Here is a 27411-nt window from a genome sequence, read left to right as displayed (position 1 = left end):
AATAGGCTTTTGAGAGGAAACTTTTTGGGGATCTCATATATTACAGTGTTGTTTGTTTCTTTGTTTGTTTTTGCCTAGAATATGTGATGGAGATTTAGGATGTGGAGGGAAGTTGAAGCGACTATACAGGTAGCTAAGATCAAAGGCTTATTCACTTATGAAGATGTTGCCTTTTGAATAAAATCTCTGAAAATTCATAAAATTTTCAGGGAGTAGAACTCCATAATATGACTTGTGTTTTAGACAAAACATTTGTATTAAGTTGTGAAGAATGAATTGAAGCATTCCAGGACAGAGACAAGGTGACAATTAGGAATTTTTCCAATAGTCTCAGTGAAAAATTTGAGAGTCAGAACAAAGGAAGTGGCAGGGAGAATATGTAAGGAACAGAGATAAAATGAAGTAAAATCAAGAGTAAGTGACATTTTGTAAAGTGTATAATGATAATGAAAACCTTTCTGCCTTAAGCAGTAATAGGATTGATGGTAGTACACCCTTGCCTGTTAATAAAGGTGTTGGGCCTGATCACCCCAACATTCTGGGAAAGCAACCAATTTGCTGGGGAGGTAGTCACTCTAATTTTGGATATGTTGAATTTGATGCGATTGTAGGACATAGAGATGGAAGTGACCATGGGTACATTAAATATAAAGCTTAGAGTTTAGGGAAGACTTAGTGTTTAGGGAAGGGCTAGAGAAATGTAAATACTAGCTTGTAGCCGATATCTTCATTTATTCTAGCTTTTTCTAACTATGTTAGAAAATATGACCTAGCGAAATATATTAGAAAACAAATAATATAATAGAACACATGGGAGTATTTTAAGTAAAGCAATTTTTAGCCATGGGATAGCTATAGAATTTTGGATTTAAGTAAAGGAATTTGCATATCTAAAAGAGGAGCACACTTGTCAAATTCTCACTGCTTACTGTTTATCTACTGTAAAAGAGCTGAGTGTTCAGTAACTTTCAATTTTCATTCCAACCTGAGACCATAGGATGCAATCTGTGCCCAACTTTGGGAGTTGTTAGTTATATCAAAACATTGACTTGACAGTTGCTGAGTCCTAGATGTTTGACATTAGACAGTGCCTTCTTCACTCAAAATTTTCTCTCAGAAATGACTGGACTATGTGATCATTCAGATTCTTTTTAAATCTGACATTTAATCTGTTTATTTTTTTCTGAAAACTTATATAACATGGAAGATAAGACTATCATTTCTACTAATTAAAACATTTAGAATGGTGATATTAAAGTCATTTGATATTTGGAAAACAAAATGAGAAATAAAATATGCTTATCTATATTACCAGTTAATTATAACTATGAACAATCAAACTGAGCACTGTTGGCCTCCTGGTATAAATTAACCAAATTGCAGTGTATAAGCAAGGTGGAAATAAGCAGTCTCAGGCATATGTCTTCTGATAGCTATGCATGTGCTTAACGAATTTTCTAGATCATTCCATTCGAATAACCTCTGTAGAAGAAACTGGGTTCCACACTTCCAAGTGACAGAACAGCCAGTGAATATGAGTAAATGCTGGGAAGGTGAAAACAATATGTTTTTTCTATATAGTAAATAAAATGTAAGTAATACATGATATCTAGATGCTTTACTTGAGACACCAACGAGCCTAGTTAGGCTCTTTTGAAACACCAAAGGGATCAAGGCCAGTCTACGTACACACATATGACTATTATATATTCCAAAAATTTAAGAACTCTGTGGCCACCAAAATGTGCCTTTCTTTTCAGAGCATCTAGGGAGTGTATAGGTAACAAACACAAACTTACAGGATATAGAAGTTAAAAAAGGGCAAAGAAGTCATTTCACCACACTAGCAATAAACATGACACCTGAGAGAGAGTAGATTCTAGAATAATGTTAACAGCTAGATGGCTTCTGAATGACTTAGAAAAGAAATTCATGCTCACTACAAGTTCAAGTGGAGTTATTAGCAGACCTTATGATCAGCAGATAATCATATTACCATATATGGAATGTTCAAGCTTAGGCAAAGTATTTGTTACCATTCCTAATAATGTAGATTTAGACAACACAAAAAACATCAAGCACATATTGTAATAAGTAAGTGGATTAGTGATTCAGTATATTTCTTAATGCTCTTAAAAATATTTGAAGCGAACTAATAAATTTATGTGAACTAGGAATTGTCTTTTTTAGAAATATGTGGCAAATGCATTTCTATGTCATTTTTAGAAATGTTTCTATATTTTAATAATATTTGCCCCAATATATGTTAATAAATTGATTTACCAACTAAATGAATGATTGGAATGAAAAATAGAAAAGATGCATGTAATTTTTGTGACTATTATTATTTGATACTAACAGCAAGTATTTTATGTGACAAGATTAATATGTATGTGTAGAATGTGTGTAATCATACCGCATTATTTGTGTGTATGTGCTGGAACATTGATTCAAAACACAATATGAATTAAATGGTGATTAATGTTAGTTCATAATATTAGGTTTTAATATCTAACTATAAAACAAGAAGGAAATGCATTTTGGATAGGAGAAATGTGTGAGGTTTAAGGTTACATGAAGACATACTGGCAACTGAGCACGTGTGAGAAAATGTTTGTCCAAAACTTGCCTAAAATGAAAGTAACATTATTATGAGTTAAATTTGAAATGGCCATCGAAGACTTTATATAAACTTAGGCTGTAATTACAATTAGAATGTCTACAACAATAAGAAGAGAAAATATTACTCTTTTTCTGTTAGCTAGACCATGCTTAGGATATGCATGTATTTCTTGATATTTCACAAGTGATATTAGCCCTATTACTTCACTGTTTCACTGTGTACGTAAAGAATAAATGTAATACTGGGGAATTACAAACTTATTTAGATTAAAAATAGACTTTTTTTCTATAAAACAAAAGTTTTAGGGCAAATATGACAGGGTCTTTCAAAATTTGGAAGGAAAGTTATTTAAAAAGGATATATATGTTTTCTCTATAATGCTCGTTGATGGAACTGGCATTAGGAATGCTACCAGAAGATAGATTAATTAGTTAGATAACTAATGAAAGATTTGGGGGTTAAAAAAGATTAAAATGTACCATTGCTTTTCACTAGCTGGTCTTAATAAATGTGTAAAATATATAGGCAAAAACAATTATAATACAATCTAACTAGGGGGTCTTTAAAAAGTCAGTCCAAAAGCTCCAAAAAATGATGACAAAAATGGGGATCCATCTGTGTCTGTGACATTCAGAGGAAGCTTTATGGTGGAATGCTTGGATAAGTGTTCATTTACTTCAAATACATTAAAAAATAGCCAAGTGGAAGACTTTTAAATAATTGTATTCCTCAATTACATGCAACAGTCCTCAATTTTAGAATAAACTTAAAAGATCTCAAAATATTTTTAATATGGATTCTTACTGTTTCCATGCAAACATATTAGCTTTATTCAAGTAAGTTATATTCAAAATATATATAATATTTTTAAAAGTTTCAAAGTTTATCAATTATTTGACCAATTATGTGGACCTCTTCAGCCTTTCAAATGACATCCAGTCAAGGCCTGAGGTTTATTTTTAACCTATTATTATTTTTCCTCATTTTCTTAGATAATTTTTCTCCCAGATGCATTATATTAAGATTTTTCAGTTTCTATACAGACTAACTGCTGAAATCATGGCAATATTTTCCCACTTGAAATTATTCAAGTGGGAAGAGAATGCTCAGGTGACAAAATATTTTTGGTCAGCTACATAATGAACTTTGATAGCAAAGAACATTCAAAAGAGAAAATATGTGATGCTGCAAAGTCACATATTTATTTGCTTATGGAGAATAAAATAGGAAATTACAAAATTAAGGAAAAGTATGATTTATAAACAGAACGTTGCAGTGACTGTCAAAAGCATTTTATCTAGTGATATGTTCTATTAACTAGATCCAACTGTAAGAATGCAAGTCTATTTTTTTTTTGTCTTACGTTTACCTAAGGAAACAAACAGCTCCTTATTGTAAAACTGTGGCTTATAACATTTTTGAAAGATGATTTCCATTTTTGGAACTGCTTTTTTATCATTTGGTTTTTAAAAGCTAAAGGATTGATACTACCACTGTTCTAAAATTACACAATCGTATTTCTAATAACTGCTCACATGATTGGGCACTAAAATTAAACAGGCAACTGGCCATTATAGTTATTTTAATTTCTGTGGATACTGTTTACCTTCCCTTGATCTTGAGGCACTATATTGTCTACTTATACACCCTTGTATACCTATTATTTCTAGTTGTCATTAAATTGTGGGATTCTTTTTTTTTTTTTTTTTTTTTTGAGACGGAGTCTCGCTCAGTCGCCCAGGCTGGAGTGCAGTGGCGCGATCTCGGCTCACTGCAAGCTCCGCCTCCTGGGTTCACGCCATTCTAAATTGTGGGATTCTTAAAGAAAAATATATACGATACTCTGTGATAGATATTGGAAATATACAACCAAATTAGACAAAATGGCAGCTCTCTAAGAGCTCAGAGTTATACAGGGGAGATAGAATTTAAATAGATAAATTACTAAAACCTATAATAATGTGCTTGAAGTATGGAGAAGGCAATGTATTCGTGCAAATGGGTGAGATATTAAGCCTATCTGAGTCCATAGATAGGGAGAACTGTCTCAAGTAGGTAATATTTAAAATGGGCTTAACATGACATCTGCCCAAATTTCAGAATTAATATAGTGATTATTTTTACAAATGGTAAACAAAAATTTGATGATCAAAAATAATCTAGTTGTTTATTTTCAAGATTCTAGTTCATGATTTGACACTTGCAAATGTCATAAGCCCTCCTATTAAGCTGTCTTTAAGTTCTTCCATTTTCCCTGCGTCATCGACAAAATTAATAAATTGTTAAGCTATACATATTTGAGAAATGAATACATGAATGAAATGATGACTAGAAAACACAATGATCACATGTCTAAGTTTTAGATTGACATTGTTCAAATAATCTTATCGTAATAGAAAAATGATGTTTTGAGAAAAATGTACAAAAAACATGTAAAAGGACACACTTTGTTTCCAAGATAAAATAAAAATCCTATATTAGTTTTCCCTACTATCAAAGACATTGGTTGATCATATCAAATGAACTCAGAGGATCTTTCCTATAGTATGTTCCAAGGAACAGAGGATGGGTGGAGCAAATGATAACGTAGATGCTACACTCAGATGCTCCATGTGCTGAATTCTGCTTATTGGAGACAGCTATGGCATTTGTCTCATCACAGGAACATACTCCATCCTCCTCCAGACGTGTTGATCTGTTAATCCTCCCGAAAGGAGAGAAGAGATATTAGTATGCAAATAAAGTCCCCTAGTTTTCTTTCCCTTGCATGAAATAACTGAAATAACTTTGAGACATGTTCAGCACTCTCTGTCCAAGGCCACCAGTAAAATTGAGCTACCATTGTCCACAGCGGTAATTTGCTTGACAATGCAGCTTTCTGAAATATCTTTCTTTCCCTGTGTTACTTCCTTCCCTCCCCTACTAATGTAGGATCAACTCTTAAATAGAATGCATGCATTTGTATCCTTCAGAGTCTTCTTAGGGAACCTCAACTAAGATGGAGTATTAATAATCATTCATTCATATTTTTGAAGGAAAAAGAAAAAATATTTTGTTTTAAAGAGTTTGTACAAAGTTAGGGAAAGATTTTTTTTAAGTTTCTTTACTGTATCACCTGATGAGGCTGGTGATAGATAAGTTATGTGATATGAGCCATTTTACATTATGTAATAATGTTTCACAAACTTATTTGACCATAGATTCATTTTCATTTTTGGTAAGTACATTTTTAGGGCCATTCCATGATACAATCTTTAGAACAAGTTGCTTTTGAAAAAGAGTGACGTTTTTGTCTTTCCTTAATGCTGTTAGTGTCTCCGTCTTTCCAACTTCAAGACCATGGACGCCCAAATGTACCTTTACTGCCTTTCCCTGAGTCTGTCTCTACTATTAAAGTCACTAGCCAATCCTAAATAAAATTAAGAAACATTTCTATCACTTACTCTCCACTTTATTATTATTGTTTTTGGTGTGTTTTTAGGTTGACCCCTTCATGTCGGACTTAGCTCTGATGTGTTCCTCAACGCACTGGCTCTTCATAATCATGGCATCATTTCAAAATTTTCTAGGATGTCTAAAAGTGCTTTTATTCATATTAGCCCAAATGAGAAAGGAAGTTGGAGAGATTTTATTCTGGTATAAAACAGGAGATTTGCCTCCCAAATTGATGCATCACCTCTATCCCCTCATGTATGCATTTCTCTTCTATCAGAGTTTAAGTTATTCTTGAGGACGAGTAATGACCAATATATTTTTATTTTACTCAGGTTGATACTACAAAAAGAATAATATGTGAAAGCCTTGCAAGAGTAAAATGTCCTTTCCTCCTTCTCCTTCTCCTTTTTCTTCTTTGATAATAAAGAATATTGCATTGGCAAATAAGTCAATGTTCCAGAGCCTGTGAACAATATTGACATTTGACCTCTTTGTATGCTATAAAAGCAGGCAGCTTGAACAAACACAAAAAATAGTTTGAATAACAGCAAAAAATTGATAACCTGATAGTTACATTTCCATTAAGTATTTCCTTGCTATATTCAATATCAACTACCTCTGAGATATCCTAATAGTCATTTAAATGATGGGCTTTAAAATGGTTTTATGCCGGGCATGGTGGCTCCTTCCTTTAATCCCAGCACTTTGGGAGGCCGAGGCAGGCAGATCACGAGTTCAGGAGTTTGAGACCAGCCTCGTCAATATGGTGAAACCCCATCTCTACTAAAAGTACAAAAATTAGCCAGGCATGGTGGCGGGCACCTGTAGTCCCAGCTACTTGGGAAGCTGAGGCAGAAGAATCGCTTGAACCCAGGACATGGAGGTTGCAGTGAGCCGAGATCGTGCCACTGCACTCCAGCCTGGGCAACAAAGTGAGACTTCATCTCAAAAAAAAAAAGAAAAAAAAAAACCAACAACAACAACAACAACAAAAACGGTTTTATAAGCTTGTTATTTGACAAACAATTTGGGAATACATCATTTGAGAATTTAGTTTCAATTTCACAAATAAAAAGTAATACTGATATTTTATGTACAAATGAATAATTTGCAAAAGGTTGCACTATTTTAGTGCATGTATCTCCAACATTACATGCCCCAGAATTTTTTAATAAATTTGGGTTTCTTCTAAATTACTTATTATTTTCCTCCAAAATAAGTACATATATCCACCTTCTTTCTTTAGCTGAGCAGAATTACCAGATTTCTAAATATCACTTTATTCATAAATGATAAATTATTTATTGAATAAGTATTATATTTCACATTTGTGTCTGGAATGTGTTAATGTTATAAGCAGTTGAATAGAATCTAGGTTAATTTCCCAAGAATAAAGGAAAAAATATGAAAGACATTAAATCTCATGGAAAAAATACAGAATATGTTAGAAAACCAATACTATAGCTTAAAGGTACGTAGATTTGTAACTTGCATTATATAGATGACATAAAATGGTCTGGAATTGAGATTTTGAGAAAATTCACAAATGATTATTTTGGAGACTCTTGGACCCTCAAGATTGACAGATAGAGTGCCTCTCCTCATTCCCACATATACAAAGAAATGCTTCCAGGAGGTGAATTTAATATAACAAAAGGAGGAGACATTGTTGGAGAAAGCAGTGTGGTGATCCCCATTCCATCTACTGGAGAAGGGGGGAGAGAAGGAGCTACCACCTCAGGTCAAGATAAAGCAAATGTAATAAAATCAGTGGAGAGGTTCACTTGAGTAACCTACTGATGTACAATTCACTGCTAGTTAGCCTGTACTCAAGGTATAAAAGGCTATGAGAAGTGGTCTATGACAAAAAACAAAAAAAAAAAATTGGAAAATAGCTTTCTTTCCAGAATTTGTTGAGATAAGAAACACATTTGTGTTTCACAAGAGCCAAGTCAGTCCATGTGGAAGGAAAAGCCAGTCTGTATGTCTTAGGCTGTGTCCAAAAACACTGCACGGAGAGCTGAGGTAATTATCAGGGAGATGGATGATGGTAGAGGGCCGAAAGTTGCCTAAATCTAGTGGGATGTGTTATACTAAATGTTGGGTACAAGCCCCCCAAAATCTGGCCATAAACTGGCCCCAAAACTGGCCATAAACAAAATCTCTGCAGCACTGTGACATGTTCATGATGGCCATAAATCCCATGCTGGAAGGTTGTGGGTTTACTGGAATGAAGGCGAGGAACACCTGGCCCACCCAGGGTGGAAAACCGCTTAAAGGCATTCTTAAGCCGCAAACAATAGCATGAACGATCTGTGCCTTAAAGACACGCTCCTGCTGCAGTTAACTAACCCAATCTATCCCTTTAATTCAGCTCATCCCTTGGTTTCCCATAAGGGATACTTTTAGTTAATTTAATATCTATAGAAACAATGCTAATGACTGGCTTGCTGTTAATAAATACGTGGGTAAATCTCTGTTCGGGGCTCTTAGCTCTGAAGGCTGTGAGACCCCTGATTTCCCACTTCACACCTCTATATTTCTGTGTGTGTGTCTTTAATTCCTCTAGAGCCGCTGGGTTACGGTCTCCCCAACCGAGCTGGTCTCGGCAACCAACCCCAACCAGAAAAGAGTTGGCTTTGCCTCTTGGAAAGGACAGAGGAGAGATTCCCAGCAACGGAATGAACTGCAAACCACCCAGTAACATGCCCCAAAGAGAAAGCTTCCACTTTAAATATTCACTAAGTTAATTGATGATAACTTTTCATGGCAGTTCTTGTAAACAGAAGACCTTTCTCTTCTTCCTTGAACTTGTTCTAAGCCCTGGAAATTTTGGCTAGTGAGATACAGGTAGAAAAGTAGAGGCCCAGAGAAAGAAGAAGAGAACGTGCTGACTACACCTCATTTTTGTCAAAGCATTTTTAGAGGTAGGTACAGTTTGAAGGATGGTTAACAACTCAAATTGAAAATGGCTTTAAAATATCTGTTACAATTGGCCATTAAAGTTGCTAAACTAAAACTGTCTTCTGTGACGTTAAATTGTTTTAGTATGTCTAATTACAAAAGATTGACCAATGGTCATATGGAACCTGCCTAAGTTTTTATTTAAGTACAGGTGAGGAAAAAAGTCCACTGAATATTTTTAAGAGACGAGAGAGACATGAATAGAGCCCCTTCCCATTCTCTCCTGCATGTCATACCCTTATTTTTCTGTGACTATTTTGCTAAGCACTGATGATCTGGAGATGTACTGTTGTACCTGATACTGCTTCTGCTCTATAGACTTACTTAAATTAACATATTGAAAGATGTTTAGACTATTGTGTGTAATAAATGTAAGTAATACTTGCTGTAATTATAGTAATTAGAAAGTGTACACAAAATACATACTAAATGGTATCTAATTGAATGGAGGATAGTTGTTCAAGGAACTTCCCACTATTATGGTTACATTAGAACAAGATTTTACAGGATTAATAAAAGACCTTCGGATGCACATGAATGAGCAGGTAATCCAAATGTCATGTGCAAAGATATTAAACACAAAAAAGGAAGGCGCATTTTCAGACATGTTATAAGATTTTGCCTTGTTTTTATTCTGCTCTTTCTTAATAGATTAAATAATACCCCATAGTAGATGCCTTACTTAAAGTAATAATTTATAACCAGAATAATATTTTAATGGGAAGAACAAGATGCTTATCTATTAGCCCTGAGTTTTTCCACCAGCTAACTTTTGACTTTGAGCAATTTATGAAATATCGCAAGGCCTTCATTTTCTCATCTTCAAAGCAGAACAGTTGCCCAGAGTGTTTTTCAACTCCAATTATTCACAATTGTATCATTTTATCGTTTGGTGGTAAGATAGGTTTTTAGGAATAATTAAAATCATCGCTATGGTATTAGTGATATATAACTTATAAAAATAGAAAGGGCTATCTGATGTTTAAGAGGAAAATATTTCATTTAAACCTTTAATATCATCACAATTTATCTAATAATCAGTTTCAAGAGTAATCAAGGTGATCCATGTAAATAAATGGATTATCTCCTTGGTTTCTGCCAATGAAGGTTAACAAAAACCACAATATTTCAGAACTTCAGAATGCAATAAAATGCCATAAAGAAATTGATCATGAAGCTAAATTAGCTGAACTCCCCCTTGAACTCTGCTTTTCTTTTGATAAGAAGAACAAATCAAGGGACTTTGCTTGAACTACAGCAAGAATAAAAAGTAAATCAGGACACCTTTTTTTTTAAAAAAATATAACCCTGCCTGGTTCAAGACAATGAGATCATCTCAAATGCAGCAATATTCAGTTTTGTAGAAATTGACAAATATGTTGAAATTTGTGGTACCAGTGATACATGAGTTATTAAAAGTGAACTTAATAAGAATTAATACAGTATCTATCACCAAAGTAAGAATAAATTCAAACCCACTGTTTAGGACTAAGCAATTTTCTTCAAATGTTTGCCATTTATTTAAGCATTTATTCATTTGACAATACTTTTTTGAGCAACACTGTATGACCAGCCTTACACTAGGTATTGGGAATGTAGTTATGATCAAGACTAAAAATATCCTTACCCTTATATAAGGAGCTTGCATTATATCATGGAAAAACTAAACAAGTAATTATTTTAAGTTCCAGCATACATGTGCAGGATGTACAGGTTAGTTACATAGGTAAACGTGTGCCATGGTGGTTTGCTCCACCTATCAACCCAACACCTAAATATTAAGCCCAACATGCATTAGCTATTTTTCCTGATGCTCTTCTCTGTACCCACTGGACAGGCCCCAGTGTGTGTTGTTCCCCTCCCTTTGTCTATGTGTTCACATTGTTTAGTTCCCAGTTATTAGTGAGAACATGAAGTGTTTGGTTTTCTGTTCCTGTGTTAGTTTAGTTTGCTGAGGATAATGGCTTCCAGCTCCATCCATGTCCCTATAAAGGATATGATCTCATTCTTTTTTATGGCTGCATAGTATTCCATGGTGTATATGTACCACATTTTCTTTATCCAATCTATCACTGATGGGAATTTGGGTTGATTCCATGTCTTAAAACTAAACAAGTAATTATTTAAGTAAAAAGTTATGATCAATGCCATAAAAAGAACAAACAATTTAGTATACCTTAGGGAACCTGATTTGCAGAAGGACGTCTTAAAAAGGGCTTCAGGGGCACCTAATTTGCAGAAGGACGTCTTAAAAAGGGCTTCAGGGACACCTCCTTGAGGAAATATAATCTGAACTGAGAAGGAAAAGTAAGGGTGAGCCAATCCTGAGAAGATGCGAGTTAACCCAAAGTAACAAAAAATAAACACAACCTAGAAATAGATCCAAATATGGATTAAGTCATAGGGTAGTCTATCATCAGCAGAGTCTGTAACTTAATATTCTCTGTCACCTTGAAATTGGCCACAGTAAATTATTAAAATTACAGATAAAAATACCATCTCTTTAGTATCCCATTCTATCCTGAACAACCCCAGCCAAAGCAATTCTGTCAAAATCTGGATGGTATAAGCTTTTGTTTATTGTTGTTCCACAATCATTGTTAAAACCAATGATCACGGAGATAAAGAATATCAACATATTAGACATCCACTGCAAACAAACCATGGTATATGGAAGAAAAATAGGAAAACCTTTGGGTGAGTTTTCTCTCTAACAGGTAAAGCTGCTGAACATATTTTCCTTTCTCAGCCCATCATTCGACTCTCCCATGCTATTGAATTTGCCAGTTCTGTTGCAATTGTTCCTAAACAACCTTCAGTGGTGTCATCTATGTTGTGAATGACTTAATGTAGCAGAGAAACATTTACACTGGATCCAGAGAAATCCTGATTTGAATAAAATACTGCATTATTACCAGTTATAATGAATCCAGGGTGTAATTATATACAAGAGTGGCAAACATATTTTTGCAGTGTTCTGACAGTAATAACCTGAGGTACTGTACATATGCTTGTAATTCTTGTCCCAGTCAAGCTGGCATTCATAGTTGATCATTTGGTATTTAGATTAGAGACCAATTATGAAAATATAAGCTGGGTATGGGAAAAGTCACACGCACAATACATAACACAGACGGTCAAAGAGATATCCAGCTCAGCTATCTACTAAGTTTTTCTTCTGTCATTTAAAAAATATATATATGAAACATCATCTTTTAAATGGTTTAAATGTATGAACAGGCACAAGATTTGGCCCAAATTAGGTAGTGGATAAAGGTGTGTGTTTTGTTGTTGTTTTTAAGACTATTTCTGTGGAATGTATCTACACAGCACACAAAATTTACCACTTTACAGTTTTCTATTTTTCAGCTTACTTCAGGGATCAAATAACTTTTAAGATTTGTTTGAAATAAAATGCATGATTTCCATTATTTTGCTATTTCTTTGATTTTTAGTCAAGAAAATATTTTTGAAAAAATATCGTATTTTAGGCCTCATAATTAACAATGATAAAATTTTGATAAAAGGATTATAAACATTAACAATCAAATTAAAGCAGCATTTTGTGATCTTCCTTATCCCTATAAAATAATCCTGTGATATTGATTTGGATAATATGCATGTTAAGAAAATATTTTCAAATTCAGTATAACAATGATTTGATATTCAAAGATTATAAACAATAGCATAACACCAATATAAATAAAAAAGAGTAACTAGACTCTGTGAGTGTACTCTCTTGGGAAATATTTATTCCTATAGGTATTCCTTGGAAAGGAATTTTTCAGAACTATTATATCATATATCTTTCTCAGAAGAAAAATAACAAAGGAAACGTCATTCCACATAGAAAAAGCACTAGAGGATATGCAAATATACTGAAAATGCAGTCATGTTTCTTTCTATTCTCCCAAGGGTTTGTTACCCTTTGAGCATAACTGTCATTTCAAATTCTTGCCAATGTAGACATAACATATAACTCAATGTTATTATCAATATATTGCCCAATAAAATAGATTGAAATTCTTGATGGGAAGGAAAACAACAGTTTATGAAACACTTATTTATAACTACTGTCATCTTTATTGACCATTTATGGGAAGATATTTTGACTTTTGAGTTATCATACTATACGTTATATTCTTACATAATCTTTTTTTTCCCCTAGAGTGCAACTAAATGCATGTATTGAAACCTGGATCTAATGCGATCGTGAAGATATCATTTTACTAATCTTTTATTTATGTCCCACACTTGGTAGGGCACACTTCAGAGAAAGCAATAAACATTATCTGTTAATTATTGAGTTGCCAGAATTTTTCATTTTTAGGAATATAAGATTTGTAGACATCCTAAAGAAAAATAAATTAATAAAACTTTCCCAAATTAGCCAGATGACACAATAAAACTGAGAATAAAAAGCAAAGCCAAAAGTTGATGTTTGTTTGGTTACATTCTGATCACAGACACTTGAAACCTTTGCTCTATGTAAAACATTGAAAATAAGTGAAAAGATAGCTACAAGTTTTTATTAAGCTATCTGCACACCCCTCCCCACCTATGAGAATTGCCTAGTATTATACAAGTGTGAAGATTCACACTTAGCCCAGCATAGAAGAGAGAATGATTGTGATTATCTGTCATTGTTAAAGCTTTCAGTGTTCAATTACCATGAAATATATGTACGGAATCCCACTGAGTAACTAACTCTAAGACACTGTTAGATCTGTAAAATGTTACCCATTCAAATGGGTTATTTTCACAATGTAGTAATGAGCACATGGAAGACATACTCACTTGTTGAAGTGATGTTGGGCTATGTGATCTACTGCAGTCATAGTACATTTACATTTTGACTCAAATTGTTTTATCACTTGGAATTTTTTCTTTTTTAAAAATAAGTTTCCAATATGCTATGTAGGAAGCTGATATCTTAAGCTACTATAAGCTCACAATTACAACTAAGATGTTTTGAAATACTTTATCAGAATTTGGAGGAAGGTCACAAAAGACAAGTAAAAGGTATGCGAAATGAAAAATATTCTGAAGCCAGAAAAATAGTGTTTGCTCTCTGAAGACTGGAGAGGCATGCCAAAAAAGTCTGTCTAGTTCACAATTTCTCTAAAGTTAGATCCTATTTTTGAGTATCTCATCCTTGAGTATGTGAGTCATTCAATAGGGTTTCTTCGGTTAACTAAAATTACACATAATTATATTCTAATTTAAACATTCATTCACAGTTAAAATTAAGTATTCTATGTATACATTATGAATAAGAAGAAATTAAAGGGTAAATTTAGAAATAACTTTATGACCTATATTTATTCACCCAATCAACAATTATTTCTTAAACTACCTTTGTGTTCTGGGTCAGTGTTTGGCTTTGGGGACATAGAGAGGTTAGAGTATTGCACAGGCGAGACCTTGACATCCTGCTTATGACTGGATCTCAGATCCTCATGGATTCATCTATATCCTGTGATATTTCTATACAGTTTTTCAAAGACTCAGATAGACATACATTATGGACTGAATGTTTGTGTCCTCCCAAAATGCATATATCCAAATCTTAACCTCCAGTCTGATAGTATTGGGAGGTGTGGCCTTTGGGAGGGAATTAGTTCATGTGGTTGGAACGCTCATGAAGTGGAATTAGTGCCCTTATAAGAGGAGACAGGAGAATTTTTTCCCTCTGCTGTCTCTCACTTGCTTTCTCTCTCTCTTTCTCTCTCTCTCTCTCTCTCCCCCTCCTCTCTCTGCCATATGAGGACATAGTGAAAAGACAGCCATCTGCAAGCCAGAAAGAGAGTCCTCACCAGACACTGAATCTGCTGACACCTTGAGCTTGGATTTCCCAGCCTCCAGAGATGTGAGAAATAAATGTTTGTTGTTTAAGCCACCCAGTCTAGGGTAATTTGTTATAAACCTTAACTGCCTAAAACCAACATAGTAATCAGACTGAGAGAATATCCTTCTGGAGAAAGAACATGTAATAGAAGAGTTTGAGCTCTGACCTTAAGCAGAAAATATATTTTGAAGGTATCTGCTCCTAAAATAGGAAGAACCAGTTATGATGAATCAGCAATCTCTGTAGTTGTCTATTATATAATGAACTCACTACTCTATATTTGCTGACTCTAATTTCCACTTGTGAATTCTTACACCTTTTTTTCCCTGAAAGATACAGTGAGTGTCTTCTGTGCATAAGAAGCCTTGTGCACTGATCATGAGCTATTTAATAGTGTCTACTTCTACCTCAAGCCACATCCTCCCACCCCCAAATGATGAATACTAATAATTCTCTTTCCAAAAGCTTCAATCTGTCCACTTTAACTGTCATTCCAGCTGATCCACGTCCCACTAAAAACTCCATTGTCACTGTTTAATACCACTATCTTGTTTGTATTTTACTGAGTTCAAAATCTTGTATTCTATCAAAAAGACTCAAAGAAGTTCTCTCATCTTTCCTTAGTATTTTAGTAAACAGCTACTAAAGCATATATGTTTGGCTTGGAAAGCCTACAGGAATTTTAGTCAAAGTCGATTCCATTTTTACTTATTTCAACCTGTCTCCACAGGACTCAGCCAGGTGTCTGTGAGAGGGCTGGCTCCAAGACAAATTTGAAAAGCAAAAACTGTTTCTGTATGTACAGCATAATTTTTCTCCCAAAAATATTGTTTGGTCTGATATAGAGTGTGTTTTTTAAAATGTAAAATGCCTCATAAGCGATTGGGTAAATGGTGAATGATGTCCAAATAATGTGAGAGGCATCCTGTTGGTTCAAAACTGATTTTTTTCCAGAATATTCTTTTGAAACAAATAAGAAAAAGTCTTTTCACATTAAATAACAAGCATTAGAAATAAATGAAGACCTTAACAAGAAACCTGAGTAACTCAAAAGTCCAAGTAATAACTAGTTTAGTATCTTCAACAAATTCTGCATTACGTTAACTTATCTAGGGGAAACTATGACTGAAGATAAAGAAGCTGTAACAAACACATTTTTTCTCTCTTACACATCTTGACAAATTAAACAAGTAAGGCAGATTGGGGGTCTAGATATCAATCTATTTTTTAACAAATGTTAAATAGAACTATGTAACCTAATGTAAACTCCTCTAGGATGTGAGATCTCAATTCCAGCCCTAGGCAGACTTATGTAACTAGTCATGGGCAAAACAGACTGAAAAACAGGCTGGATTTGCTTCCCCGTGTGTGTGTGTGTGTGTAGTGGGTTTCAGAGATGAATGTGCAAAATGCTAGTATGTTGAAAAGCAGAGCAGAACTCTCGTTAGGTTATTTTCTTGAGAGAAGGGACAGAACTTAGACAAGCGCACCCAAGTTATTCTTCCCACATTTACGAGAGATGCAGTGTGGGCCTTATCAATGGAGTCATATTCTGTAAAATTTGCAGAAACAATGATTTTACCTGCTATTACACACAACAAAGGTCTCTTTTCACACTGACTTCCCTCAATTACACTTACTCTGGTGCTGGGTAAGGTTGCTATAGGTATAGATTTGGTTTTGGATTCATCAATGGGAAATTGAGTTAAGGATACATTTACTTTGAGTTTTTTGGAATTTAAGTATGTGATTCACTTTCATGTATAGTTAGGTTAGTGGTAGGCATTCAGAAAGAGGAATGTAACTGTGCTGAATTCCCCGGGCATCTTGACATATTGCAAAAATCAGAGGTCATATTACATGCGATGGCATCCAAAGCTGGACCAGTGAGGATAGCTGGAGGAGAAAGAGTTTGAAATGTAGAGCCAGAAGTTAGCTTGGAGAAAGTTATGTTAAATCTTACACTATTGGGCCAGGTGCCATGGCTCACACCTGTAATCCCAACACTTTGGGAGGCTGAAATGGGTGGATAACTTGAAGTCAAGAGTTCGAGACCAGCCTGGCCAAAATGAGTAGAACTCATCTCTACTAAAAATACAAAAATTAGCCGAGCCTGGTGGTGTGCACCTGTAATCCCAGCTACTCAGGAGGTTGAGGCAAGAGAATCGCTTGAACCTGGGAGGTGGAGGTTGCAGTGAGCTGAGATCATGCTACTGCATTCCATGTTGGGCAACAGAGAGAGACTCTGTCAAAAAAAATAAAAAACCTTACACTGCTATTATGAAGGAAACATAAACAGAGACTTTCTCCTATTTAACAATGATTTTAAAAGTTTATATGGCATCATACTATAAGTTGTAAAGTTGAAACACATAATTCTTAGCTATCAACATAAAGTAAATTTTATCTGTGTCATAATTAAATATCCTAGAAGAATGACAAAATTTTCTATTATGCCTATAAAAATGATACCACACACTGTTGTTTATAAAAGGGGATGATCAAAGAGTATGAAGCCAAGAAAATGGAGTGGGGTTATTATAGAGGTATGGGGCCATTATTTGACAAAAATATTATACCTTTTTTGATTTTTTTATATTTAAGGTAACTATCAGCCTTTTAAGATGTGAAGTTTGTGGTAATCTCTTTTCTCAAGGTGAATATATTCATTTCTGTACAACCTTTTGTATTTGCACACTTGAATTTGGTTAAGAGGACCTGTACAATTGAACAGGCTTCAGGTTTATCAAAACCTGAGCCAAGGCCTGCAAAGAAGTGACTGCACCTGCTCTTCCCCCTCTCTGTACCCCACAGAGCAGGGAAGAGTGCTCAAGAAGCACTCTGGCCAGCTGAGAGGCAGGAAAAACCTCTTCCTCTGAGGAAGCATCAGGATTGAAAAGAAACATTTTCTTTTTGGAATCTTTTGGCTCTTCTTCTCCTAACCCACTCATTTTATTCATTTATCCAGAAAAAAAAAAAAAAAAAAAAAAGAAGAAGAATGAGTTCCCCCAGGAATGGAAATCAGGGTAATTCTGTGCCTACCTCCTTGGCACTTCTGGTAGCCAGTTCACTCACTGATGGGCTCTGAAAGAATGTATAACAATGCATATATCAAGCCCCCTTTCAGTCAATATCAAGGCTGGAAAAGAAGGCTGTAGGACATTTTCCACCCAAATTATATACAGCTGCATTCTGTGCTGTGGTACTGCTCCACACTGCAAATGTCAAAATACCAATGTTCCCTGGCCTTATTAAAATCTCCTAATTGTGGTTTAAGCTTTAATTTTTACTTCCTTTCTTATTTTCCAATTTTCCTGGGCCATTCTCTAAATATCGGAGCTTGAAAATGACACATTTTTCTCCACTTGAGCTCTGACCAAATTAAAAAATAAAATGCAATCAGGATTATAAAAGCCAAATAAGTAATAATGATAATGACAATGATGATAACAGTATCTTATATTCATAAGGAAAAGTTTTCTGGGTAAAGCACTCCTCCAAGCCCATTATATGCATTAACTAATTTAATTTTCACAACACACTGATATTAGGGACTGTTATTCTTTAGGTCACATGGATGAGAATACTTATAGACGCATGTTTAAGTAGCTTACTGAAAGCCACCCAAGAAAAACTGCTAGAGCCAAGATTTAAAGCAGGCCATTGACCACCAGAATATGACCTTTTCAACAAATGGACTTTATTATAGACCGGACCTATGACCTGGGGGTGGGGGGCATTGTGGCTATTCTTTGGAGGAAAGGGGAGAAATAATGGTTTGGAGAGGCTTGAGTACTTGGGACAATATTTCAAAGTGGAGGCTTTGCTATTGTTTCATATAGGTAGCTGACTATTCTGAACCCCAAACACATATGGTACTATGTAATAAATACAATGAACAAACAAATAAAATAACGCTTAGGTTTGGGAAGATTAGAAATGTTATGGCTGTTTAAAATCCAGAAATTGTTTTTGTAGAAACTTAAATGTTATTTTATGTTTCTACATTTCTCTGCTATGGTCACAAGTTTTCAGATGTCTGTGCTAATTTCTTCTTGAATAGAACATCTACACCCTCCAGCAGATATTGATGTTCAACTTTAGGTGGTAAAAGCATCAATGCAATACTGTTCCCAACTGCTAGGCTTATTCGAGAAACATTTTCTCTGTCTTAGTACAGTTCGTAATATCTCCTTTTTGTAAAATTGCTTTTTCCATCATTTATTCCTTCATTTGAACTATGTAGAAAAAAATGATAAAACTCGAAATGTTTAACAGTATTTTATTTCAACGAGTGAACATAAACATATATATGTGTATATATACACACATATATATAGTACAGCTGATTATATATATGGTATACATAAATATAGTGATAGTACATCTAACTATAGTTATACTAAATATATATATATATGGTAAAGTTATATATATTTATGGTAAAGTTATTTTCCTAACTTGAGCAGACCTGAAAATTAACAAAAAAAAGCTCTAATATATATGTATGTACAGCTGCATTCTATGCCATGGTACTGCTTAGGTTAGGAAAATAACATAGAAAATCTAACTTAAATTTTGTATACTGATTACCCATATACATTGATAAAGCTTTCTTTAATGCATAAGATGTGAGAAGCACTCTTCCAAGCCCAATGAAAAGCAACCAAACACAAAAGATAATATGAAAAAGAACAGAAGAAAAAATATGTCATGTTACCCCTACATTATAAAATCATTCCTTCTCTCCCGTATTGCAAAGTTATTCTTTGGCCAATTGCTCTGTTTTATTATTTTAATAATTGTCAGTAGCTGAATATCACTAATCAAATTTATTTCATTTATGTGTTTACTTGGCTATTTATTTGTTTTCTGTTTCTCCGTATCATGTAAAACAACATGATGTCACAGTCCTATTTATTTATGGCTATATCCTCAACAATTAGAACAGTGCTGAGATGACTAATAAATATTTGTGAGTGAAATGTACTTGGGAGACGAGTTTCAGTAAGGACAAAAGGAGTCAGGTGATAAAACCAGGTCATGAGAGGAGAAAAGAAGTCTCAAAAGGACAGAAGAATTGGACATCAAGATTTCTGTATACTGATACATAGAGGAAGACAAATACTGATACAGGTACTGTCTACATCTAAATGGACACTCCCAAAGTCTTATATAAGTTGTGCTTTATTTTTCATTTCTACTTTCAGAACCTGGCTCTCTTTAAATGATGAGTTTCTCAAAAAATAATCTAGGCTCAGCAAACTTCAAACAAGTTGAAGTTTATTAGTTAGCTCTAACAATTTTCCAATTTGTTTTATACCTGAAAGCGCTTACGTTAAATGCTATCAGATAAAATTCAAGTGTTCAGCTATGGGGTTAGGCACTTCAGCTTTGGAAATACTCCATTACGGTCTTCTAGAATTGTAATATTATGCTGTGGCTTTGAATCTAGGAGATATATTCACATATTTTCTGTTCTGAAACATCCTGGCCATTTCCTGACCATACGACCTCTATAAAAACACAGGGAAATTAATGTTCTTGTGACCTGAGTTTGAACTCCTGGAATACTTCATATATCCCAAAGGGTATATTTAAATATCAGCAAAAGATGTACTGACTTAGAACCATCATGATGAGCTTTCAAGTTTCCAAGTTAACTACTGTGGTTAATATTGCACAACTTATTTGTGAAGTTTAAAGTGTTTGCACATCTTTTTAATGGTCAGATTTACATCCATCTCAGTCTTAGCCCACCTCAGCAAGTTGACTTCAATGCCATGTATATCTACTACACTGGGACTTGTATCCTAGATGGGATGATGACCACTCAAGGTCACAAAAAGAGATCTACCGCTTAACAATTTTAGCCCTTGGAAAACAGAAAAGGAGAACAAGGAAAGTCCATTTTTTAAGGTCTAAATGCTCAATTTCAAAAGATAGCCAACAAATTTACGAATTTTGAAATTATTTAACCTTTTAGAAAACTGATCAAGGGTAGATATACCTAATTGTCACTTTTCATTGGTTTAATGTGAAAACTACATGCTTCTATGAAAGTCAAGTTGTATGTAATGCCATGTGTAAAAAGTCATAATGATTGCAGGACTTTCTTTGAAATATCTTATTCAGACAATACCTACGGAGTAAATCCTCCTATAGAAATGATTAAATGTTTTGAAGAGCAAAAGCAACAGGACAGAAATGTTTAATGTCCTAAAGATATGTATCACCCATTCACTGAGCAGTTTGCCTTCAAAGGTAAAGAAGACTTGTAATAACTAGTGCTATATCCACAAAAACTGGTCATTTCCACTCATCACTTGCATCTCTGGTGCTTCTTTCTTAACAACTGAAAAGTATATTGAGGATGACTGCACCACCCAGGAAAGCCCAAGATTACTCTTCAACGGAATGGAAAGGTGTCTAGGATCATGGGCGGTAAGAATCAGACTTCCACATGGCAATGCTGACTATCAGGTAAGGAGATCAATATGGATTTTGTCTGTACTTGATTATTCCTTTTTTAAAAAATGTTTCATTTTGCTGTCTACACAACTTATTTCTTCTGTAACCAAGAAGATACATTTTAGAACCCATCTAAATGCATCTGCTAACAATACTATCCTGCTATTTATGCGTAATGGAACAAAGTCAAACATCTATAACATGCCAAGTCACCTTTGTTGAATGGTTTAGATGATTACAATAAAAATTTATTTCCATCAGCTCCAAAACTTTATTGTTCATGTGTCATATAACATAGGACATGGCTTGTAATGTTAAAATATATCACCACAAATTTGTCCAGGAATAGTTGCAAGAAATGGAAGCTGGTTCCCAAAATATAACAATACTTTCATCATGCCTTGCCTTGAGACTTATAAGAACAATTGAAATAAATGATAATTTTCAATCAAGTGCACATTTTGACATAGGATGTCTTATTGTTTATCTTAATATTTCACTGTGACTGATGTATATTATGCTCTCAATAAATGATTGTTGTTAAATTTTGGATGGATTTTAAAACAGTGTTTTTAAAGGGAATGATTTTTTTTTCTTTTCTTCTGACAGCTTTGTCCATTGATGAACCAATAGCCTTAAATTCATTCTCTTGACTGTGCCTAGAATGAGTTGAAAAAGTAAATGTACATCTGATTATGTCGGTCCTCCGATTTACTTCCTAAAACAGGTCAGCATCGCCTTCAGGATAAATTTCAACTCCATGACAGGCTTACAAGTCCTCTCCACTTTGGGTATCATCTCCCAGGTATAAGGTGATACTCAATTCCTGTATTATACTCACATATACATGTTTATTCAGTTATTTATTTATTTATTTATTTATTTATTTATTGAGATGGAGTCTCGCTCTGTCTCCCAGGCTGGAGAGCAGTGGCGCAATATTGTCTCATTGCAACATCTGCCTCCCGGGTTCAAGCAATTGTCCTGCCCCAGCCTCCCAAGTAGCTGGGATAACAGGCTTCCAACATGCCCAGCTAATTTTTGTGTTTTTAGTAGAGACAGGGTTTCACCATGTTGGCCAGGCTGGTCTCGAACTCCTGACCTCAGGTGATCTGCCTGCCTCGGCCTCCCAAAGTGCTGGAACTACAGGCACGAGCAATTTAATATGCTCCCCAAACTATCATTATTTTAATTAGCATTTCTATAGCAATCACCTTTTATGCCTTTACCCTCTTTTGTTCATTTGTGGCCAGGTAAATTAACCCCCAACAAATTAAATTAACCCCTACCAAAAAGTTTTAGTTGTATATTTCTGTCTTATTAAATCAAATAAATACATTAAAGAATTTATTCAAGCAAAAAAGTTAAATGACTGCTTATTGCACTAATGTGTAATTAGTAGAATTTCTGATTGGTAAATGGTCACTGCACATACACACAGAATTTGTGGTGATATCAATTAAATGCCGTTTAATCAACCAGTTACTCAAAGGTAACCAAATTTATAAATAAATAGAAAATATTAAAGAGTTAGTTTGAATGCATGGCTTAGAATGCTTGCCACAGCAAGTAACAGAACACTCAAATCAGAAAAACGGGCTTTATTGTCTCTTGAAACTGAAATATTGAGAGGTGTATCAGGCTTCAGGTACAGTTTTATCAGGGTGTATTAGTCTGTTCTCATGCTGCTAATAAAGACATATCCGAGACCGGGTAATTTACAAAGGAAAGAGGTTTAATTGACTCACAGTTCCACATGACTGAGGAAGCCTCATAATCATGGCAGAAAACAAGGAGGAGCAAAGCCACTTCTTACATGGCAACAGGCCAGAGGGCATATTGAGGAGAACACCCCTTTGTAAAACCATCAGACCTCATGAGACTTATTCACTATCACAAGAACAGCAAGGGAAAACCCTGCCCCCATGATTCAATTACCGCCCACCAGGTCCCTTGCACAACACGTGCGTATTATCGGAGTTACAATTCAAGAGGAGATTTGGGTGGGGACACAATCAAACCATATCACAGGGTTTTTGCTGTGTGTCTCTAATATCATTGCTGTTTATTTCTGCTTCTTTTTGGGCTAGCTTGTTTTATGTTCTCTAGATTATATAATAAAACCATTCATTTTCTATTATGTTATTACATTTTATTCTTTTAAGACTTGAGAAATTTCATGAAATTCATCTTTTGTACTTATCACATGAAGGTGAAGTTTCCAAGTTACTCCTTATAGGAACAAATCTCTTATGGGAAGATGAATGGCATTACTGATCTTGGTCTTTCATTGGAACACAAATTAAAAGACTTTCAAGAAGTTTAATTAGAGGAAGTTTCAGTGCACACTGTTTCCATACCAGTGTGTGCAATTCTTATTACTAAAGCCATTTCAAATTATTAAGAAGGAGTTTGCATTAATGCAGACAGGAAAACAATAATTTAGGAAAAATATAATGAGAGAAACTCTAGATATTAGTCAGAGTCCAAGGGTATTTTATTCCAATATGATTTTTGTTAATATTATTATGAAGGTGGATCCATAATATAGCTCCATAATAGGAGCTATATTCTCTATAGCTCCATAATAGGAGCTATATTCTCTATAGCTCCTAAGAGAATAAAATTAATATAGTAGGAGATGAGAAAAAAGTATGTTGAACAATTTGGTTGAAAAGACATTTTGCTTAAAGTATCAATAAAATGTAAACAAATATTATTAAAGTACATGGCATTCAGTTAGATTATTTAGATTTTGTTTTCATTAGCAGAATTATGGGATGAACTAAAAATGTTTTGATTATATATTTTTCATGGTTTATGGAAAGCTCTGTTAACCTGTGCCAGTGTTAACTTGTAATTCCTTTATTTTGTCTCTCATTACTCCTGAAATATGCAGTATAGTCAGGTTTTCAAAGACTGGGGGCAATACCTGAGAGTCAGGGTTGATGGTACTGAATTATGATTTTGGGAGGTTCAAAATTTGGGCAAATTCCCTTGGAATTGGTTTTATCTTTTTTTCACTGTTAGTTCATGACATTTTTTGTTTTATAATTAAGTTCTTAAGCTTGTTATATTACAGATTATGAAGAAGATCAAAGTATATCAAACACACTCTGTCTTTATCAGTAAAGATTCACAGTTCTATATATAATGTTATGGTTTCTGGCATAATCATAGCTACCAAAAGAAGAAAAGGTTTTAAGCATACAGGTTAGAATGGAAATCTTTGAGGCATCAATTGAAATTAGGGCCTATTAACCACAATTTTTCAGGCAACTTTGTCCCCTAGAGAGAGAGATTAAATACTAAGATTATATTAGTAATAAATTATCTTTCTCTAGAGCTCCTACTTGCTGAAATGGAGGCACATCTAGCCCCATTTAAATATCACCTGAATATTTTTAGAAATCCCTAAGGGATGTCTCCTGTGTTCATTCCTTCACTGGGATTCCCTGTTTCTTCTGTTTCTGTTGATTGTTTCTTTTTGTCTTAGTTTACCTATTCAGAGAACACTGATTCTAGGTAATCACTGTGGCCTCCCTGGTAAAGAGAGTCTACCCTCCCTTGAAAAATCTGAAAACAATATTTATAATCAGGTACTTTCAAAACAAATTTCTGGTGTAAATCTTAGTTCTAGATAAGTAAATTTTATTGCTTGCAGAATAACCTTGTCATAGACACAAGACAACAAAATGAATATTATAGCATTAAAGCATTCATTCACTCATTCATTCAAATTACTAATTGGTTCTACAAGAAATGCTTCTGAGAAATTTTATAGATGACAGTTTTATAGAAATGCTGATAAAGCAAGCTGCCAGGCTGATCAATGAAGATGTTTTTATTCTTGCAAAGAACGTTCTACATTCTGAACAATTACCCATGATTGAATCAATGCAGGAAAACTTGCCGTCTTACACTGCACTATTGAAAGATAGTTCATGGTTACATACTTTTAAAAACTATCTTGGGAAGAGTAGAAAACACATTTGAAGAAAGACAAGGCAACAGGCATTTCCCTAAAAAGATCTAGGTTTCAATTTCCTAAGCGGGTTGTTACAAATTGCTTTTCTCTTGGCTTTAGACTCCTATTTTCTTGGATTTCCCCTGTATTACCAACATTTCTGTCCTCCTCTTCATCTGTAGGGATTTTTTTCCAGTACATTTCAGCCAGAAGGCAGGAGAGCAGCTGTTGCCACTGGAGAAACCAATTATTTGCCAAATGGATGGGCTTCCGCCTGAATTCACTGGCTGTTTTTCCCAGCATCTCAGGGTACCATGTAGTCAGTTCAGTATAACGAAAGCCTTGTTCAGCTCTGATGCACAGTCATGTGTTTACTCTGCAGCTGATGAAGGTTACAAAGACTAAAAATTATATAAACTACATCAACACAAAGTCTGGATCTCTCCTTGCAAATGCAAATTCAAATTCTTCTCATTTCAGTAGAATATAACATCTTTGTAATCATTTTCTACTGAAACTTGATTTTTTTTGGCTGTTGATTTAATACTTGAGAGACTCTGAACTGTGAAAGGAAAGTCAAAATAGTACTCATATAATACAACTAAATAATTCAGATTTTAAACATACAATATTGAGTAAGTTATCTCAACACAGGAAAGAAACATTTTTCTCAATGGATTGCTGTGTAAACTTAATATAATTATGGATATAAAAGTAGTCTTTCACTATGCTTAACACAAAGTATACATTTAATAAATGTTTGGTGAATAAATAAATCGGTGGGTAATTTACTAAATTTATCTTGCCTGTAGACTATATATATATATATATATATATATATATATATATAGTCTCTGTCTCTCTCTATATATAGACTCTGGACTATTTTTCAGTTTTTATATCTTATGTTTCACCGATTGATTTATTAAATAATATAAACCATATTTAATAGAAAACATCTTTTACTTATTCTAAAATGAGTCCTATTTATAGGCATGTATTTAATACCTCAGTAGTTTTTTATAAATAGGTCCATGTCACACTAAACAACAAGTACCTTTGGTTGAAAAACACAGGATGAGATATCCTGTCATTAAATAATTTCCTTCCCTTCTGGCACAGATTTTTAGGATAAATTTATGTTTAGAACACGTCTATAAAATTGAGACTATTGTTAAAAAATGTGTTTTTAAAAATATTTCCAGAGGTTGATGGCAGCAGTCATCAGTGGAATGGGTTAGTTTCTTTGTTAAAATGAAAATTGTCACTTATTATATAAGCAGAAAGTTTACTTAAGTTTAAAATAAAGGAAATACATATTCCATATTTTTAATATTTCTAAGAAAATCAAGTACTTATTTTTTAATATATTTATGTAAGATTCAGAGGCAAATGACCTGGGCAGATATATATGCAACAAAGTGTGCATTTTTAGGGAACTCATGTGAAAAATTTGATTAGATGAGAAAAAAATGCACATATTCTCAGATGTAACATAATTGCACAGAATGGAAAATTTTTAGGCATTGTTTTAAAATATACAGGGAGTTACACTGAAATTGACACTTGGAGGAATCTGAAAACCATGACAATAGTTCTGTAAGGGGATGGTAATTTGGCTATATAATTAAATTGGAATGTGTTCAGTAAGCAGATGTGTGCAAATAAAGAAGAATCTAAGCTTCGTGTTTGCACTTCTTGATCTTTCTTTTGTTTGCTTTTTTATGAGGACACCCCATGGCTTTTTGTTGTTGCTGCGTTGTTGTTGTTGTTTTTCTCCTAACTAAATTAGCTTCCAGCCTAATACACTTCTTAGGGTTTACTCAATAGCTTTCCAGCCTGCAGAATTCCATGTTGTCAACAGATGGCGTAAGATGTGATTCACCATGCTCAATGACTTCGAAGAAGCAATTTGCTACTGCTGTCCCAAAGTTGGTTTGAAATTATTTCCATGCTACACTTGAATGGAAACAAACTTCACCAGATTTTAAATGTCATTGAAATGTGTGACATTATTTGGGAATAAAATAAGAACAAATGGCTTTTGTTTGATTTGTTTTTTCATTTTTATTTTACTTTTTTCCATTTAAAATAGCAGCTTAA

The sequence above is a fragment of the Pan paniscus genome, chromosome 17, assembly GCF_029289425.2.
Source record: "Pan paniscus chromosome 17, NHGRI_mPanPan1-v2.0_pri, whole genome shotgun sequence".
NCBI classification, from domain to species: domain Eukaryota; kingdom Metazoa; phylum Chordata; class Mammalia; order Primates; family Hominidae; genus Pan; species Pan paniscus.
This window is presented reverse-complemented; position numbering follows the sequence as displayed.